The following is an 11398-nucleotide window of genomic DNA, read 5'->3' as shown; positions in this document are numbered from 1 at the left end:
CACACTGCACCCATTTTTCAATACTCACCCATCTAGAGTCCCACGCTGACTTCACCAGTGCTGATAAAACCCTGTAAAAATGGTGCAGCTGCCTTTTTTACGGAGTTCTGCACATGAGAAATCTCTGGGAAAATGGCCGCCATGCCATTTTCCTGGTGAACTGCGCATGTACAATAGAGTCTGAGCCCTCTAGTGCTCAGATTCTACAGTGCTCCTGCAGAGAGGAGGGGGCCCATACAGTGGAGGCGGCACATGGGTCTCCTCCTCTCTTAAAGCACCCCTGCCCTGGCCTAAACAGCTGAACCACCTCCTGATCTGAGAGGGCGTCCAGGTCCACCCTCTATCTATAGATACTCCTGGCACGCATCCTAATAGGGACCTGGATCTGGATCCTGAGCCCTCCTCTTGCACAACTTCTCCAAAGTGATAAGACCACAGACATACAGATCCAAAGAAGACTGCACCAATGCCATTGCTACACCCACACAGGTGCAATGGCTTTGGGTGTGTTAGATATAGGAGAGTCATTGTTGAATAGTGGGTTCAGCTGTGATAAAATGGTTAAGTTGTTAAATGTTCAATTATTCCACATCAGCACAGGTGCAATGGATGTGGTCCTGTGAGATATGGTGATGTCAGTGCTAATTATTAGAGATGAGCGGGCCCAGTTCTTGGAGAACCGGACTCACCCGAACTTAGTGATGCGAGCCAGGATCCAAGTCTGGCTCAGGTTTTCACACCTAATTCAGATCCCAAAATGAGACAAAACATTATCATCCCGCTGTCGGATTCTCGTGGGTTTTGGATTCTATAAAGGTCCCCATGATCGGCGCCATTTCATTCTGGCTGTGAAGCCTATACAGTGCACACATGTCTGTGATGTGTCTGTGCAACGGTGCGGTGTTGTCCATCAGAGGTGCTGTGTTGTCCATCAGGTGTGCAGTGTTGTCCATCAGAGGTGCTGTGTTGTCCATCAGAGGTGCAGTGTTGTCCATCAGAGGTGCTGTGTTGTCCATCAGAGGTGCTGTGTTGTCCATCAGAGGTGCAGTGTTGTCCATCAGAGGTGCTGTGTTGTCCATCAGAGGTGCAGTGTTGTCGATCAGAGGTGCTGTGTTGTCCATCAGAGGTGCTGTGTTGTCCATACAGGGGGTGCTACTGTGTCCTCAAGGGGTGCTCTGCCTGCCCATCCAGTGTTAAAAAAAATAATAATAATATATTCTAATTATATAATTATATATATATATATATAGAGAGAGAGAGAGAATCGACAGGGGTCCGGCACAGCCACTTAAATAGTTAACACACTGGGTGCCTTCACAGGAAGATAGTCAGCAAGAACAGCAGGTGCGGCACTCCAAGGATTTGAACACACGTTATTCAAGGATTACAACGTTTCAATGCCCTTTATTTTGTGGCATTTTTGTCAGGTAAACAAAAGAACACACAAACATCTTACCTTAAATAGGCATCACCCTGTGTAACACGAGGACGCCGCGGCAGGGCTTCACGCCCGACACCCGGCGCATTCGTGATGACGTCACGGCGCTCAGACGCGAGACGCCAGACCTCAAGCGTGACATCACCATAGTTACGAATAACAACAATAGATATACAGCTAGCACTAGGTCAGGTTAAAAATCACAATAGCGGGATACCGTGCATAAACAATATCACAGCTAATTAAAGTAATCACAAATAGATAACATAATGCACTAATACTCATATTCATCATACTAAAAATGCACAAAAGATGACTATTAGAACTAACAAGCATGGTCACAATGCACAGACTAGCCATATATAGATAGTAACATATACGGCTACCCGGATAAATAGTGTGTCATACAGCAGCATATCATATATATGAACAAGACAAAATCACATACTAATGCGCCAACAAGTACTGCATTAACAAAAAATGCTGATAGAGTACAGATACAGTGCAAATAATTAACCACTATTGGCCAAAACATTAATACCTGAATGTTCATTAAGGCCATTAGGGGCCACTGTACCCAATCTGAAGATCCAGCGTGCCTCACATTGTAATAGTTTAAGACCCCTATTACCACCTCGTAAAGACTGCGGGATATGGTCTATCATTCTATATTTTAAAGTGGTAAGGTTGTGGGAAGCAGCCAGGAAATGCCTTGCCACTAGCTGGTCACTCTTACCAACAGTTGAAGCAGCCTTGATAGCCGAACGATGAGCGGTCATCCTATCTTTAAAGGGGATAAGCCGCACGGGCAGATGATCTGATATACAGTGAACTTAGACTTACAGGTGAGTCTATGCTTAATATGCATAGTCTTACCTGTTTGGGGATGGTAAAACGTGTCACCTGGAATCAAAAATTTACAGGTGACACAGGTACAACGTATGCAACCCAACTTGCCTCTATAGATATCAGGGGCTGGCACAGAAATGTCCGCTTTAACTAGAATGTCACGTATATTGCGACCTCGTTTGTGGCAGGGCATCAATTGGGTATCGGTCAAATGGCAATCAGGGTCAGATTCAATCAAAGACCACAATTTTTTAGAAAATTTATTAATAGTACCACTAGCCGTGGTGAATTGAGTGACCCTTGGAAGAATATTGCGTTCTTTCTTATTGCTAGGTTGCAATAATTCCATCCTATCCATATTAAGGACCCTATTTTTAGTTTGTTGCAACAAGTCAGGATCATATCCTCGTTCAAGAAATTTAGATAATAGATTATTAATCTGTATTTCAGCTTGTTTAGTATCAGACGTAATCCGTCGGACACGGATGAACTGGGAATAAGGCAATCCTGAAATTAAAGGTCTAGGATGACAACTAGAAAAAGCCAACAGATTATTGCGATCGATTGGTTTGGAATACAAATTGGTGGAAATAACGCCATCATGGATGGATATAGCAACATCCAAATAATGGATCTCAGAAGGGCTAGAACAGAAAGTAAATTTAACAGGACAATTACTTGAATTATGTGAGTTGATATGACTAATTAGAACATTACTATTGCCTTTCCAGAAGACAAGCAAGTCGTCTATATAGCGACAAAAAAAAACAATCCTATCAGCAATGGAGGCATCTGAGAAAAATACAGCCTGCTCAACTTCAAACATAAAAATATTGGCGTATGAGGGGGCTACCGCCGCCCCCATCGCACAACCAATCAGTTGCAGGTAGAAAGACCCATCGTACAGAAAAAAATTACACGTAAGGATAAATTTAAGTAATCTTAACACAAACGGAATTGCAGGACCACTATACGACAAATGACCATCCAAGAATCGCCCCACAGCCGCCAACCCCAAATCATGGGGTATTACGTGTACAGGCTGGTTACATCGATGGTGAACATAGTAACATCATTATCAAACTTAGGAAGGGCCAGTAGTTTAAAAAGTAGAGATGTAGTGTCCAGCAAGTACCTCGGATGGTCTCTGATAAAAGGTTGTAAAACACTGTCAACATACACAAAAGCCGGTTGTGATAGACCACCCCGGGCAGCAATGATAGGTCTACCCGGGGGGTCTATCACAGACTAGTGTATTTTGGGGGTAGTGAGAATAATGGTACCAACGGAAAGGTAGGAAGCAAAGCTTTGCACAATTGCTTCGAGATAACTTCATTATTCAGAGCTTCTTGTAGAATTGCTGCCAATTCCGTCTTAAAAAGGCCAGTCAGGTCCTGAGGAAGCAGGCGATAGGTGGAAGTATCATCCAGATGTATAGCCACTTGGAGTTTATATTTAGCCAAGTCCTGAATAACCAGGGCACCCCCCTTATCGGCCGGCCAAAATATCAAATCTTTATTGTTAGCCAGAGTTTCAGAAGCTTGCTGTTCAATACATAGTAACATAGTAACATAGTATTTGAGGTTGAAAAAAGACAATTGTCCATCGAGTTCAACCTATTTGTGGTGTCCTATGCATGATGATTTGACTAAAATTTCTGACTGATGCTGCTGTCAGCCATTGCATTTTATCCCTATTTATAGTAACTATAATGCATGACTATGCACCATACCCCTGGATATCCTTATCCAATAGGAATTTATCTAACCCATTCTTAAAAGTGTTGACAGATTCCGCCATTACAACTCCCTCGGGCAGGGAATTCCAAACACGTATTGTCCTTACCGTGAAAAAGCCTTTACGCCGTATTGTGCGGAATTTCCTCTCCTCTAACCTGAGCGAGTGTCCACGAGTCCTCTGTGTTGATCTAACCAAAAACAGGTCCCGCGCAAGCTCTGTGTATTATCCCCTTATATATTTGTAGATGTTGATCATATCCCCTCTTAGTCTTCGCTTTTCCAATGTAAACATGCCTAGTCTTTCAAGCCTTTCCTTGTATTCCATCGTCTCCATGCCCTTAATTAGTTTGGTCGCCCTCCTCTGTACCTTTTCAAGCTCCAGGATATCCTTTTTGTAGTACGGTGCCCAGAACTGTACACAGTATTCAAGGTGTGGCCTCACTAGTGATTTATATAACGGGAGTATAATACTCTAGTCCCTAGCATCAATACCCCGTTTTATGCATGCTAATATCTTATTAGCCTTCTTTGCTGCAGTCCTACTTTGGGTACTACTGCTTAGCTTGCTATCTATGAGGACACCTAAGTCCTTTTCCAGTACAGAATCCCCTAATTTTACCCCATTTAGTAGGTAGGTGTAATTTTTGTTCTTGTTACCACAGTGCATTACCTTACACTTGTCTGTGTTGAAGCCCATTCTCCATTTGGCTGCCCATGCTTCTAATTTTACTAAGTCGTTCTGAAGAGACTCGGCATCCTCCTCTGTATTTATAGCCTTACACAATTTGGTATCATCTGCAAAAATTGACACCATGCTCTCTAGACCTTCTGTTAGGTCGTTAATGAAAATATTGAACAATAGCGGTCCTAATACTGAGCCTTGCGGCACACCACTTAGCACTTCAGTCCAAGTTGAAAAAGATCCATTAACCACAACGCGCTGCTTCCTATTATCTAACCAGTTTTTGATCCAAGTGCATATTGTGCTTCCTAGCCCTGATTCTTGTAGCTTGTATATAAGTCTCATGTGTGGTACAGTATCGAACGCTTTGGCAAAGTCTAAAAAGATTACATCCACGTCTTTACCCTGATCTAGGTTTGCGCTTACTGTTTCATAAAAGCCAAGTAAGTTGGTTTGACAGGATCTGTCCTTCATAAACCCATGTTGATTCCTTTTAATGACCTTATTGGTTTCAAAGAACTTCTGAATACTATCTCTTAGAATACCTTCCAATACTTTCCCCACTATAGATGTAAGACTAACTGGTCTATAATTACCTGGTTCAGCTTTACTTCCCTTTTTGAATATAGGCACTACTTCCGCTATACGCCAGTCTTTGGGAACCATACCTGATATAACTGAATCCTCAAAGATCAAAGATAGCGGTTTTGCCAGTTCAGAGTGAAGCTCCATTAGAACCCTTGGATGAATACCATCGGGCCCTGGTGATTTATTAATCTTTAAATGTTTTAATCGGTCACAGACTACTTCCTCGCTTAAATAAGTACCTATCAGTGTGATATTGTCATTATTGAGATTGTGTGTCAGTCCCTGAATTGGGTCCTCTCTAGTGAATACTGTTGAAAAATACTCATTTAGTGTGTCCGCTATGTCATTATCATTTTTGCTTAAGACTCCCAACTTGTCTTTCAAAGGGCCTATACTCTCCTTTTTTAATCTCTTGCTATTAATGTATTTAAATAATTTTTTGGGATTCGCTTTGCTTTCCTTTGCTACTAGTTTTTCAATTTCTACTTTAGCTGCTCTTATTTCCTTTTTGCAATTTTTGTTACATTCCTTATAGTGCTGAAATGACTCTGCTTCCCCGTCAGATTTGTATTTTTTAAATGCTCGCCTTTTCTTGCCCATAAGTTCCTTAATCTTTTTGTTAAGCCACATCGGTTTATGATTTTTATTCCCTTTTTTGCTACTCATAGGAATATATTTGAGTGTATTTTTAGCTAGCAGGAATTTTAGTACCTCCCATTTCTCCTTAGTATTTTTTCCTAAAAACAAACCTTCCCATTCAATATCCCTGAAAAATACCCTCATCTTTTCAAAATTTGCTTTGCTAAAGTTTAAAGTCCTAGTTGAACCAGTATAAGGCTGTTTGTAGAAACTGATATTGAATGTGACCATATTGTGGTCGCTGTTTCCTATGGGTTCCCCTACTATAATACCCAATACCAAATCCTGATTGTTCGTTAATACCAGGTCTAAGATTGCATTGTACCTAGTTGGTTCCTCGATTAGTTGGACTAGGTAGTTATCATTTAGTGTGTTTAAAAACATACTGCCCCTAGCAGTATCACATGAATCGTTTTTCCAGTTTATATCTGGATAGTTAAAATCGCCCATCACTACTATGTCTCCTACTCCTGCTGCTTTTTCAATTTGCTTTAGTAACAATTCATCATTAGATGCGTTGATACCAGGCGGCCTATAGCATACACCCAATACTAACTTTTTTGTTCCTTTTTCCCCGCATGCAATTTCTACCCATAATGTCTTAACAGTGTCTACAGTCCCCTCCTGAATATCTTCCCATATATTAGGTTTTAAAAATGGCTTTACGTACAGACACACCCCTCCACCCTTTTTATTTAGTCTGTCTCTCCTAAACAGTGTATAGCCCTCTAGATTGACTGTCCAATCATGAGATTCATCCCACCAAGTTTCAGTAATGCCTATAATATCATACTGTTTGCTTGCTGCAAGTATTTCTAGTTCACCCTTTTTACCAGTAATGCTTCTGGTGTTTACATACATACAACTAAGATAAGTATTTTCCCTTGCGTTAGGGACATCTTTCACCTTATGTGGCAAGGATGACCTGTTATTGTCATTGGTTAGTGCTTTGGTAAAATCCCTTTTAGTACCCATGCTAGTAACCTTACTGCCTGCTCTTACCCTCCCCCCAACTTCTCCCCCATTTCGTTTACTACCGCCATCCCCACTATTCTCACTACATGACCCGTAGTTTCTAGCTAAACCCTCCCCCCAGGCTCCTAGTTTAAAATCTCCTCCAACCTTCTAACCATCCTTCCCCCCAGCACCGCTGCCCCCTCCTCAGTCAGGTGCAATCCGTCACGACAAAAGAGATGGCGCCTGACTGAGAAGTCCGCCCAGTGTTCCAGGAACACAAACCCCTCTTTCCTGCACCAATCCCTAAGCCACACATTTACCTCCCTAATCTCCCTCTGCCTCCCTGGACTAGCGCGTGGCACGGGTAATAATTCCGAGAATATTACCTTAGATGTCCTTGCCTTCAGTTTCTTTCCTAAGTCACTATAGTCTTTCTTAAGGACATCCCACCTTCCGCTAACTTTGTCATTGGTGCCAACGTGCACCAAGACCGCTGGGTCTTTGCCAGCCCCTCCCAACAATCTATCTACCCGGTCCGCGATGTGCCGTACCCGAGCACCCGGGAGACAACAGACTGTACGGCGATCACGGTCCCGGTAGCAGATTGCCCTATCTGCCTTCCTGATGATAGAATCCCCTACCACCACCATTTGACTAGGTACCTCTCTATCTTTTATCCCAACCGTGCCAGAGGGACCGCACCTCTGGATGCTAGAGGGAGCAGTCTCCTCCGGCACCGTCATTTCTTCACTATCATCCTCCGATTCCTCGTCCAATCGGGCAAATTTGTTCGGGTTTGATAGTTCGGAGATGTCGTGCCTCCCCCTCTTTTTCTTCCTTCTAACTGTGACCCAACTGGCTACCTGATCATCATCCTCTTCTACCAGTGACCCCTCCCGCAACTCCTCCACCATTCTGTCTAAACTACGCTCGAGATTGTGAATCTCCCTCAGTCGCGTAACGGTTTGCTCTAGATCAGTTACCTGGGCTTCCAGGGCAACCATTCGCACACACCTCGTGCAGATGTATTCACACTGGGCCGGTAGCTCCAGGTGTGCATACATCTTGCATGACATGCACTGAGTGAGGCCCTCAATCACAGCCCCTCCCATATTGTTTGCAAGGTCTAACTCCCTGTTACACTCAAAGAAAAAGCAGCAAAAATAAAAAATAGAAGACAAGCAATATCACTTATACAATAATTAAGCTGGCTTATACTTATCTATCTTTGTGCGGTTCTTGGTCCTTCTCTTTTATGCAGCCGTAGTACTCTCTCCTGCGGCACCTATACTCCACTTAGCAGTTGCAGTTGTTCCAGCTCACTGCTTCTTTCTTCGTATACTCACCCGGCTTCCAGCTCCTGCTAAGAAAAAAAAAATGCCCCTCACACCCGCACAATCACAGCCCCTCTGCTACTCCAAGTAAGAGACGCTCTCATTCACTCACAAGGTCAGCCCCTTGCAGCCGTGTTCCTGATTGTGTATTATAAAACTCCCCTTTTTCTGTATTCTAACTCACCTTTTTACTGTTTCCAACTCACACTTCGAAATCCCAGCAGCACTTGGAAGAGACCAGCCCTACAGAGCAGGCTCCAAGAGTCTAGTCACTGCTTATATAGGCTCAGACAGCTGCTTCAATCAGCCCCTCTCCCTCCTGATTACTCCTGATTACTCACACCTGAGTTAACCCCTCTGGCTATCACCTCACACTTTATTAGTTTTTTTATTTTTTTCCCTCCAAAAGAAAAAAAAAAACCCAGTACAGATATATTACAACAAAAAGAAACAGTATAGATACAAACAATCAATCAGAATCAGATTACTTTCTCTCACAAAATGATTATATGGATAGACAGATTAATCAGAGTTCACCTTTTTACTGTTTCCAACTCACACTTCGAAATCCCAGCAGCACTTGGAAGAGACCAGCCCTACAGAGCAATAGATGTTAAGTTATGCTGCTGCGGAGGTGTTTTGGTTAGTGCTGACTGTACATCCTCATTTAACAGTCGCATGAAAGTTTTAATGGACAGGTTAAAGGATTGTGGCTCAAAGGTAGATCTAGGGATGATTTTAGAAAGCTGAGGCCGAATCTTATCTGCAGGCAGCTCATCAATAGAAGTTACAGGTGGTGCATTACGTTTACCATAAAACTCCCTGAGTTTCAATTGACGATGGAGTCTATGTTGTTCAATATTCCAGTCTAGTCTATTGAACCTAGATGTAGGCACAAATGATAGGCCCCTGGATAACACCTTTGATTCTGCCGGAGATAACTCATAAGAAGACAGGTTAACAATCAGGCTTTCTTGGTCTGTTTTCTGCCACGTCCCTTGCCTTTTCCTTTGGCCGCCCCTCCTTGTGTATTTGCGGTGCCGCTGGAATATTGTGCCCGCGTGGTAACTCCTAAAGGGTCTAATTGTCCACGGTGGGCACCCCCTGGGCCACTTCTCTCGTTCTCACTAGCTGATGAGTTGAATTCTGTAGAAGAATCCTGCTGACTACCTCCTTGACGTCTATTGCGCCAGAAAAATGGCTTCCTTGGCTCAGAGCCTCGTGTTGAATAAGTCTATTGATAGACCGTATTGTGTTCATAGTCTGCATCGACCTTTGCCTGTTTAGATCTTTTAAATTTGATAAGATCTCTCTTGTATACCTGTAATTGTGCATTTAGTTTAGTATACCAATCAGTGCTGGTGTCCTCGACAAGGCTAGGTTTGTGAATTGCTTCAAAAGCAGCTATCTTTGTTTTCATTGTTGCGACCTCTTTGGTAGAGAATTCAATGATTAAAAGCATTAATTTGAAAGAGCACTTATTAGTAATGGAGACCCATTTTCTGCAGAAAGCAGGGTCATATTTCCCAATAGTAGGGCCATTATGAACCCGTAGGCCCCTAGGGATCTTTTTGGCTCTATGTTAGTCGCTCAAAGAAAGTGCATGGAAGTGATAGTCAATTTCACGTCTATTCAAACGTAAAAGTTCACGGTAAATATCATCAAACGGTAAAGCATCATCCTGTTGAGTTAGGGCACCAGCACATAATATAGCGTCGGCTTCAACTTCGGAATATGTGTAAATATCACCAATAGGGTAAGCGGTAAAAGCTGCCCCAGACTGGGCAGGTATAGCAACAGGTTCACCCATAATAATTTAAAGTGCAAATAGTGCTAGTCAAACTCTGTCCTAGTGCAAATACTGCAATCAAGCACCAATCAGTGAAAAAGTTCAAAAACCATATGAAAGTCCATAAATAAACAGAAGATGATACCTGAACAAGACAAAATCACAGTGGTTAATTATTTGCACTGTATCTGTACTCTATCAGCATTTTTTGTTAATGCAGTACTTGTTGGCGCATTAGTATGTGATTTTGTCTTGTTCATATATATGATATGCTGCTGTATGACACACTATTTATCCGGGTAGCCGTATATGTTACTATATATATATGGCTAGTCTGTGCATTGTGACCATGCTTGTTAGTTCTAATAGTCATGTATTGTGCATTTTTAGTATGATGAATATGAGTATTAGTGCATTATGTTATCTATTTGTGATTACTTTAATTAGCTGTGATATTGTTTATGCACGGTATCCCGCTATTGTGATTTTTAACCTGACCTAGTGCTAGCTGTATATCTATTGTTGTTATTCGTAACTATGGTGATGGTGATGTCACGCTTGAGGTCCGGCGTCTCGCGTCTGAGCGCCGTGACATCATCACGAATGCGCCGGGTGTCGGGCGTGAAGCCCCGCCGCGGTGTCCTCGTGTTACACAGAGTGATGCCTATTTAAGGTAAGATGTTTGTGTGTTCTTTTGTTTACCTGATGAAAATGCCACAAAATAAAGGCCATTGAAACGTTGTAATCCTTGAATAACGTGTGTTCAAATCATTGGAATGCCGCACCTGCTGTTCTTGCTATATATATATATATATATATATATATATATGTATATACACAAACAGAAAACCCTGCACTCCCCTAAGCAGCTTCATTCACCTTAATGCTTTAATATACATCTGAATAAACAATGGGGTTTTGGTTTACGGATTGCACAATGCATGTAAGCTTGCGGCCCACTCCACGGTACCCCATTTCACCACAAGTCCTACTCTATCACATAAACTTTCACATAGATTTTATAGAAGCCGACTACTGCTGTCTAATAGGGGACAATGTGCTTATCTGGTTTAAAGCTTACCTGCCACACATATGGCTTTTAAAAGGTAAGACAGTCACCAACACAAATAACACAACTATACAAGTGTGTCCATCCAGTGTTAAAAAAAATAATAATATATTCTAATTTTATATATATATATATATATATATATATATCTCAGGACACATATGAGACCCGTCATCAGGACACATATGAGACCATTGAATTAAACTCTGTACTTTGAATATATATTATTATAAATGTGTGTAATTCACGTGGGTATAATTTAGATCCTGGTATATTTAGATATCTCTTAGGGTCCTAGTATGTATATATATATA

The sequence above is a fragment of the Pseudophryne corroboree genome, unplaced genomic scaffold, assembly GCF_028390025.1.
Source record: "Pseudophryne corroboree isolate aPseCor3 unplaced genomic scaffold, aPseCor3.hap2 scaffold_427, whole genome shotgun sequence".
In the NCBI taxonomy this organism is placed as follows: domain Eukaryota; kingdom Metazoa; phylum Chordata; class Amphibia; order Anura; family Myobatrachidae; genus Pseudophryne; species Pseudophryne corroboree.
This window is presented reverse-complemented; position numbering follows the sequence as displayed.